General features: G+C 30.9%; 1 long non-coding RNA gene across 4 annotated transcripts; it reads left to right on the top strand.

The window, feature by feature from the left end:
- The first annotated feature begins 2,220 nt into the window (after positions 1 to 2,220).
- Positions 2,221 to 5,018, top strand: LOC129304178 (uncharacterized). Of its 4 annotated transcripts, none has more exons than XR_008591620.1 (4): positions 2,221 to 2,303; positions 2,471 to 2,762; positions 2,864 to 4,600; positions 4,699 to 5,018. It is a non-coding gene; the product is annotated as an uncharacterized LOC129304178 (long non-coding RNA). The 4 variants fall into 4 exon arrangements; XR_008591621.1 differs by lacking the exon at positions 2,221 to 2,303 and having other exon boundaries at positions 2,346 to 2,762; positions 2,864 to 3,013; positions 3,509 to 4,600; XR_008591622.1 differs by lacking the exon at positions 2,221 to 2,303 and having other exon boundaries at positions 2,352 to 2,762; positions 2,864 to 3,013; positions 4,507 to 4,600.
- Positions 5,019 to 8,530: the final 3,512 nt, after the last annotated feature.

Here is an 8,530-nt window from a genome sequence, read left to right on the forward strand (position 1 = left end):
AAGGTGTTGCTAAATTTTTACAAAAGTTTGATATTTTGATTTATGTGACAAGTAAAACTAGGTATGTATAATTATGCTAATAGTGTGTCCAATGTATAAATTTGGGATTTTCTTAATTAAGGCATTAGGGTTGTAAGCTTATACATATATCTCATGCCAGTTTTGCCTAATTTTTTAGGCATGATACATATAGTATAGACTTAATATATATATATATATATATATATGTATGTATATGTGAGAAAAAAAAACTTATATACTTGACTTTATATAGACGTAGGGTGCTCGTTTTAAATTAATAAATCAATATATGTGAATTCTTTATATATTATTTATTCTATAACAAACTATTGTTATTAATAAAATATTTGAAAAGGAGAGTATTTCAGTAAAAAATTTTGAATTAAAGTAAACATAAAATGACCCATCTCTACACCACAAGGTGACTAGGTGATTAAGAGTAAAAGTAGTAAGTAATTGAAAATCGGGCCTTTTTCTCTATATATGAATTCGGAAAACTTTATTCGATATAAGTTAATATAAAATTATTTCATGTTATACCTAAAGTGGCAAATGAATATTTGGTGTGATCGATATTTCCTTGAGAAGCAACAATGATTTAGACGAGATGGTAGAGGCAAAAGTGGAGTCCAACCCTAATGAATTAAAGGTAATATTTGGATTGTTGGTATTAAGTAGTGTTTCAGCTTTTGAAGGTGCACATGAAGATTTGAAATAACAAAAGTTTAGAAAGAATTTTAAATTATAATAAAATTTGGATAATGAACTTTTAAGTGCCCAAATAGGAAATCTTTCCTAAATCTAAATTTAAATCCAAACCCACATCTATCCAAACGTAGCATAAGGAAATTGTGCCTTATTGGTTCCATCCCCATGATGCATCACTTTTTAATTTTTTTTATTTAAAATAACTACATAAACATTTGTGCATTCATTTCAATTCATCCCATTTGTTACTCTTCATTTTCTTCTTGTCTTTTCCTCTTGTATGAATGCTAAGAGTTTGTTCACCTGCTTTCAATAATTAATTTCATTTTACACCTAATCTTAGCCTCACATTTCATATCGAAGGGTATGTTTTGACTATGATATTTTAGCAACTTTACAGATGTAATTAATATAAAATTTTCTTGATTAATGGTAGTGGAAGCAAAAAGTCCACCTTTCACTCTACACACACTTACACATGGTTTTAATTTGAGAGAATTTCATTAAAGTCCTTTAAATGTGACATAATTTCATCCGGTCCCAAAAAATTTAGAAATTTTACTGTAGGCCCAAAGTACTGAAATGAAATAAATTCTCTTATTAAATTATCAAAATTCCCTTTGATTATAATTAATATTACTGAAATAACAAGTAAAATTATTGTTTTTACAAGTAATATTACTAGAATAGCAAGTCAAGTTACAATTTTTACAAGTAACATTATTATAATATTAACAAGTCAAGTTATAGTTTTTACAAGTAATATAACCAAAATAACAATTCAAGTTATGATTTTTATAAGTAATATTAGTAAAATAAGAAGGCAAGTTACAATTTTCACAAGTAATATTGTTATAAGAACAAGTCAAGTTATGATTTTTACAAGTAATATTATTAAAATGACAAGTTAAGTTACAATTTTTACAAGTAATATTATGAGAATAACAAGAATTTACGTTCACTATATTAAAGTTACTTATAAACTCATAACTTGACTCGTTATTTTATTAATATTACTTGTAAAAGCTGTAAGTTGACTTATTATCTTAGTAATACTAATTATAATTTAAAAACATTTTGGTCAGTTAAGCAAAAGAATTTATTTCATTTCAGTCCTTCTAATTTGCAGTGAAATTGTCAAAAAAAAAAATATAAGACCTGATTGAAATTATATCAGATTCAATGGACTTTAATCAAATTCTTCCTTTTATTTCCTCACTTTTGATTGTAGTCCACTGACTTTAGATCATACAGCATTGAGCTCGAGAGAAAGTGATGTGGTTTTGTCATCACAGGATAAGATTCTCATTCAGTTGAGTAATTACTTTTTAGACTAAGAAATATTATAATATGTTTTCCAAGCTGGTAAAAATTCGGTTGTTGTGGCCATAATTTTAAATTATCTCAGACACGTCATTGATTTTGATTTAATTTTATTTTAATAAAGAGTACCAGAGAGTACAGACAAAAGTGGAGTCAAGGGAAGTGAAGATATTCCATGTATTCCTGATATCACTCTCCAGCGCGACGACGTAGTTCATTGACTCCAGATCAAACCATTGAGCAAAGAGAAAGTATGGTCTCTGCAACACTAATAATATTTTTCGTTGCATATTGTATTACTGATCCTGCGTAACATTTTTTTCCTCCAGTATATTATACCCACTAGTTTTGATTTCTTATCCAATTTTTTTTTTCTTTTCCTTCAAAACTAGTGATATGATCGAATATGTTGTTGCAGATTCCGATTCAGACACAACCAAGAAATCAAAACACTGCAATGGCGTATAGGGTCAAAGGAGAATCATTTTCAAGCTCTTCGAATTCAACTCCAAAATAAATGGAAATATGATGTTTTGTTTTTTGTTTTTTGTTTTTGTTTTGCAGGAAAAGATACTCGCTTGAATTTTACAGGTCACTTGTGTTCCGCTTTTAGTCAAAGTGGCATACGTGCTTTTAAGGATGATAAAGGAATAGAAAGAGAAGTCATATCGCAACAATTATTTCAAGCAATTGAAGACTCTCTCATTGCTGTTGTTCTCTCAAAATTATGCAAATTCTGTATGGTGCAAATGAACTTCAAAAGATCATTGACTGTAGAAATAAACAATTTTTCCCTATTTTTATGGTGCAGATCCGTCCGATGTAAGGCATTCAAGAAAAATTTTGCATTAGCTTTAGCTAAACATGAAGAGAGATTTAAAGGAAGCAAAGACAAACTGCAGAAATGGAAAAATGCTTTGATGGAAATTAGCAATTTGTAAGGTTGGGACACGAGGGGTCGGTAAGTTTTCTTTCATATCGTGGTTTAATCATTTTTTATTAAGTTAATATGGTTTAAACTCAAAAAAGATAATCCATGACTCATAAATCATATGTGTGTGTGAGAGAGTGAGAGAAACCTTGTATAATCCAAACTATTCACGAAAATTATGAATGTATTTGGATATTTCGATTTAAATGGATATGCATCAATAGATCAAAAAGTCTAGGCTTATTCCTTGTTTTTCGCCGTGATTATATTATTTTCTGAAGTGTCCCTCGGCTTGTTTCCTAACTCACAGTCAAAAAGAAAAAAAGAAAAAAAAAAGATTGCTTAACGATAAATTTCTCTATTATATCACGTTGTTCTGTTTAACTATTTCTTGCAAAATAGTTAAATAGAAACAGAACAACGTGATACAATAGAAGTTGTCCAAGACGGCTGTGAAAAGCTTTTTTCCCTGCACTATAGCTCTTTATAACTCATTTTGTGCTCATTTATTCTTTATATTTTTAGGCCTGAAACACAAGTTATCCAAGACGTTGTTTAAGCAATATGGAGCAAACTATGTTCTAAATTGCCATCTTATGATGATTATAATTTAGTTGGAATAAGTCTCAAGGATAGTTGAAATAAATTCACTCTTGAAGATAGGGTTGGGCGATGTTCATTTTGTAGGAATATGGGGAATGAGCGGTATTGGTAAAACAACTCTTGCTAGAGTTGTTTATGAAAGCATCTCTCACCAATTTGAAATATGTTGTTTTCGTTCTTATGTTAGAGAAACTTCTAAAAGAAAAGGAAAAGTTTATTTACAAAGAGAGCTTCTTTCACATGTAAGTAATATGAAAATTAAGAATGAGTTTGAAGGAAGAAGGAAATAAGAAAATACTTTTGGAATAAAAAGGTTCTACTTGTTCTTGATGATATAAATCACATGAGTCAATTGGATAATTTGGCCGTTAATGCAGAGTGGTTTAGCGAGGGTAATAGAGTAATTATAACAACTAGAGATAAGCACTTGTTGACTTCACATGGAGTTCATGGAATATATGAGATGGAACCCATGAAAGAAGATGAATCTCTCCAGATCTGTTCAAAGAAAGCATTTAAAAAAGATCATCCTAAGGAGGGATATGTGGTGTTGTCTAAATCTGTGGTTGAATATGCCGGCGGTCTTCCTTTGGCGCTTCAGGTTTTAGGTTTTTTCTTCGTGGAAGAAGTGTACTTGAGTGGGAAGATGCTTAAGACAGATTGAGACAAATTTCAGATAAGGATGTTTTTCAGATTCTTAAAATAAGCTATGATGGATTAAATGATGAAGAGAAGGCAATATTCTTGGATATTGCATGCTTTTTCAAGGGATGGGAAAAAGATGAAGTATTCCAAATTTTGAAAATATTGGTCTTCATTGAAATAAGTATCCTCATTGAAAAAACTTTGCTAGTTGAATGCCATACTGATTTTGGAAGATGCCGTTTAGAGATGCATGATTTATTTCAAGAAATGGGCAGGAATATAATTTATCAAGAATCTCCTAGCATTGCTTACAGACGCAGTTGACCGTGGAAGATCGAGGACATCGATGAAGTATTGGAAAATACTATTGTGAGTGCTTCTTTATTTAATTAAATCTTGTTTTCATGCGTCTTACTTCCTTATCATTCTCATGTTATTATAATGGGAATTCATAATATTGTTATCAGGGAACTGAAGCAATACAAAGCATTGTGTTAGATTCCTCACGACGGGATGATCCTGAAGTATATTGGAACCTCATGCTTTTCGAAGTTGTTTAATCTCAGATTACTCATCATTCGAAGAAGATTGGAACTTCCCAATGTTCTCAAATGCCCTTCTAGTGCATTAGGAGTTGTTCAATGGCTATTTTGCCCTCTAGAAGCTCTTTAGTCATTGTTTATCACATGCATGCACTGCCATGTTATATATGTTAGTCCAGATGAATTAGGCCAGGCAAGAAGTCCAAATGACTGCCCATATTTTTACATTTATAATTTTTAAGGATTACGTGAATAAATTATCACTCGTATTTTTTAGATACACTCATTTGATTCTATCTATAAATCACTTTTAACATGTTTTTTTAAAATTAAAAAGAAACTTTAGACCTCATTAATTATGACTAAAATTTAATAAGTTTTTAATCTTATCCTTATTAAATATATTTTTGATAATATATTTTTTCTCACCAATATTTAATGGACAAACTACAACAAAAATAGCTTTTTGGAACATTTAATTTCACCCTTCCAAAGCATTTTGAAAAAGCTTTGAAAATATACACGAGCACTTCTAAAACTCTATTGTAGGTAAGCCAACTGGAGCGTTTTCAGATTAGAAAATTATGATAAGAAATTAATGTCATAATTTATAATATGATAAAAAAATTTATTTCTTTCTGCCTTATAAATAGAATGAGAGAGAATATAAATTAATTTTTTTGCACTTGCATGATAATTTTTTTCCATGAAGAAATACTAATAAATTATGATACCCGATGTTTTATTTATGAATCAACATAATCTCAGTGGTTAACATGCGAGCTAAATAACACTCATGAGGGTCTTTTTTTTTTCCCCTTTATAACTATTTAGTATCCGAAGCCAATAATCCCGATTATTCCTAATTCGAGCATTGAGAGGCTCCAAATAAGATGGCTCTTCCAATTCCAACCATATTTTTGTATTTCCATCAGCTCAGGGATTGAACCCAAGAGCTGAGGGTCATTTGATTCATACTGTACCGTCTGTGAAAAAAAGGCCTCTAGAGCAATCAGTCTAAAGGTCCATACAGACATAATACAAAACATTCATGGAACACTTGTGCTGTTCCTTCGTTGGTTCAGCATATAGGAGATTGTCATTTGGTCATCAATGGTTCTGGATAAGTATAGTCTGGTTGTCTAAAAAGTGTTTTTTATTAATGAGACGGAAAATGACTTGAAACAATTGTGCTTTTTGGTTCCTTAATAAGAATAATGTATATATATATATATATATATGTTGATACATTGATATTTCATCCGAAAAAGAAACGCCGTCATCTATTATTGCTATTTTTTTATGAAAATATTTATTTTTAAATTTCTTTTATGACAAGCATTGAGAAGAGAAATTTTGCTTCAGACAAGTCGATCATTTTTTATTACATAGTTTTAATTGGAAAGAATGACCAAACTAAAACTAAAACTATTAAGAGAGTCCATTTTACGTTCCACCCAACTTATTTATCTCTCATCATTAATTCTATAATGAAAATTGAAAACCAGCATTTTGAGTGAGGGAGACTGATTAAATGAAAAGTACAGGAAGGGGAGTGAAAGTTTTAGTATTTTCTAATAAAATACTTCCCTTGTTTCTATTTATAGGATACACTATCACTTTGAACTTATATTTTATGGAAGGAAAATTAGATATTTCAATAAGTATTTATTGCGCATTTCTTAAATCATCCCTCATAATTTATATTAATAAGAAATAATTAATACATGCTTATGTTGGTTAACATAGGACATTTTACTCCAATTTTTTTTATTAGACATAATTATTATGGTTAACTAACTTTTTTAAACTGTATGATATAATTTTTTATATATATAGAAATGGAGGGACTATATAAAGAAATGATAAACAAGTATGAACATTTATTGTCCCAAGAACAAAGCATTAATTTCATGTCAAATAATTGCCAACATTTTGTTGTTTTGTTGAAGTTTCGTACCTAACAACTGGGGTGTTTTCTAAATTTCATTCACTTTTAACTCACATATTCAAGTTATTAATTACTTGAACGATTGCTTTTCCTGTCCATCATCTCTTTCATTCTTTTAGTTGTTCAGATGAAACTTAAGCATTTATACTAAATAAATTGTTAGAATATGAAATGAAAATATATTTATTCAACTATTAACATAAATGATTGAGGTGTTCAATGTTTGGAACAAATGTTAAATTTGATATAACATAAATTTCATCTCGGAAAAATGAATGGAAGAGAAGGCAAAATAAAAGTAACAACAATAATAAAAGCACGTCCATTTCGTCCTGCTCATTGTCCTCAGTCCAAAGCCTGTTCAAATCATTTGAATTAATTCTACTTCATAGCTGAATGCATAATGCTAAATATGAAAAACCACGCGATCATCCTTGTATCGCCTTCATTAGTACTTCATAACCCGGGCAGGTCACCTGTGAATGATTTTCAGCAAGTTTAAAGAAAAGTAAGTAGTTGCAAGAATGGTTGAAATAAAAGTAGAAGAGAGGGAGGGGGTAGGAAGAAGAGGGCGAGTCATTGTTACCTGATACATTGTCTTTTTCTATCTTTTGAATACACTAGTTTAGCTACTTGGTCAAGGACGGTCCATGAAAGCATGACCTGATGAGGCGTTGGATGTAGTGGTGGTTGGGTGAGATGATTGAGATGGCAACACTCTTGCATCTCTTCTTTACATATCACCCGCCAACCACATCCCAATATTTCATCTCACCACCAATTGTAGAGTAATTAGTAGAAAGTAAAATGTGAAGGGAATTGTTATGAGGTGTTAGATGTTGCCAACATGTTTTCTCATTTAATTCCAACACCATTATGCACAGTTGAGGACTCGCAACATTATGCCCACGGTAAATAGCATGCGCCCACTCTTTGCATAATAGTCATCATCTTCTGCAGCTTTACTACTCCACCAAAATCACACCGGCCCAGCCTAAGACATGGAGGCAAAAGGATAATATTCTTTATTTGTACACCACGATGGTATTTGGCATCTAGCTGGCATAATTGCAACAAAATCTCTTTGGGGCAAACATTCCGGCTGCACCAATACTAAACTGTTATTCACATTGATTATACCCTTAATGGGAGCATGTCCCTATAATACACCAAAAAAAAAAAAAAATTGTCATACCATAACGTACTTGAACATCAATGATGAAAAAAAACTATCATCATGCCTCTCATCAGCATTTACATACTGAATTCACCGACGAAACTAAAATAAATAATTAATTATGTTATGCATATATAATTAAAAAATATGCATAAATCATTAATCATATAGATTGTAGGAAGACATACATACCTCATGGTCATGTGAAGTAACCAAATACCATAATTGTCTATCTGATAAAGGTTCCATTGAATCACAATCGACTGCACTTAACCAAATCAACTGTGCTGGAAGCCTTGGCAATGACTTGAGTCTTACACAATAATCCAAAAAAGATAGAGAAGTCGAAATAGACTAGAGAAGCAACCCGTGGGCAGATTAACAAAATCATTTGCTCTAAGATCCAATACAATGAGTGATGATAAACCACTAATATTATTAGGAATGATCCATCATTTAAGCCACAACTGTGTAAATATAACTCTATTAACAACCTAAGATTCAAGCCAAAAATTTGGCAATTCATGGGAGTCTTCAACAACTTGTAGCCACTCAAATTCAAATATTCAAGACCAGTCAAGGAACCAAGTGATTCCGGAAATGTAATTATAGCAGTGCCACTCACATCA

This window comes from Prosopis cineraria, unplaced genomic scaffold, assembly GCF_029017545.1.
Source record: "Prosopis cineraria cultivar Desert tree isolate PC_DT_omini unplaced genomic scaffold, ASM2901754v1 PC2, whole genome shotgun sequence".
Taxonomy (NCBI): domain Eukaryota; kingdom Viridiplantae; phylum Streptophyta; class Magnoliopsida; order Fabales; family Fabaceae; genus Prosopis; species Prosopis cineraria.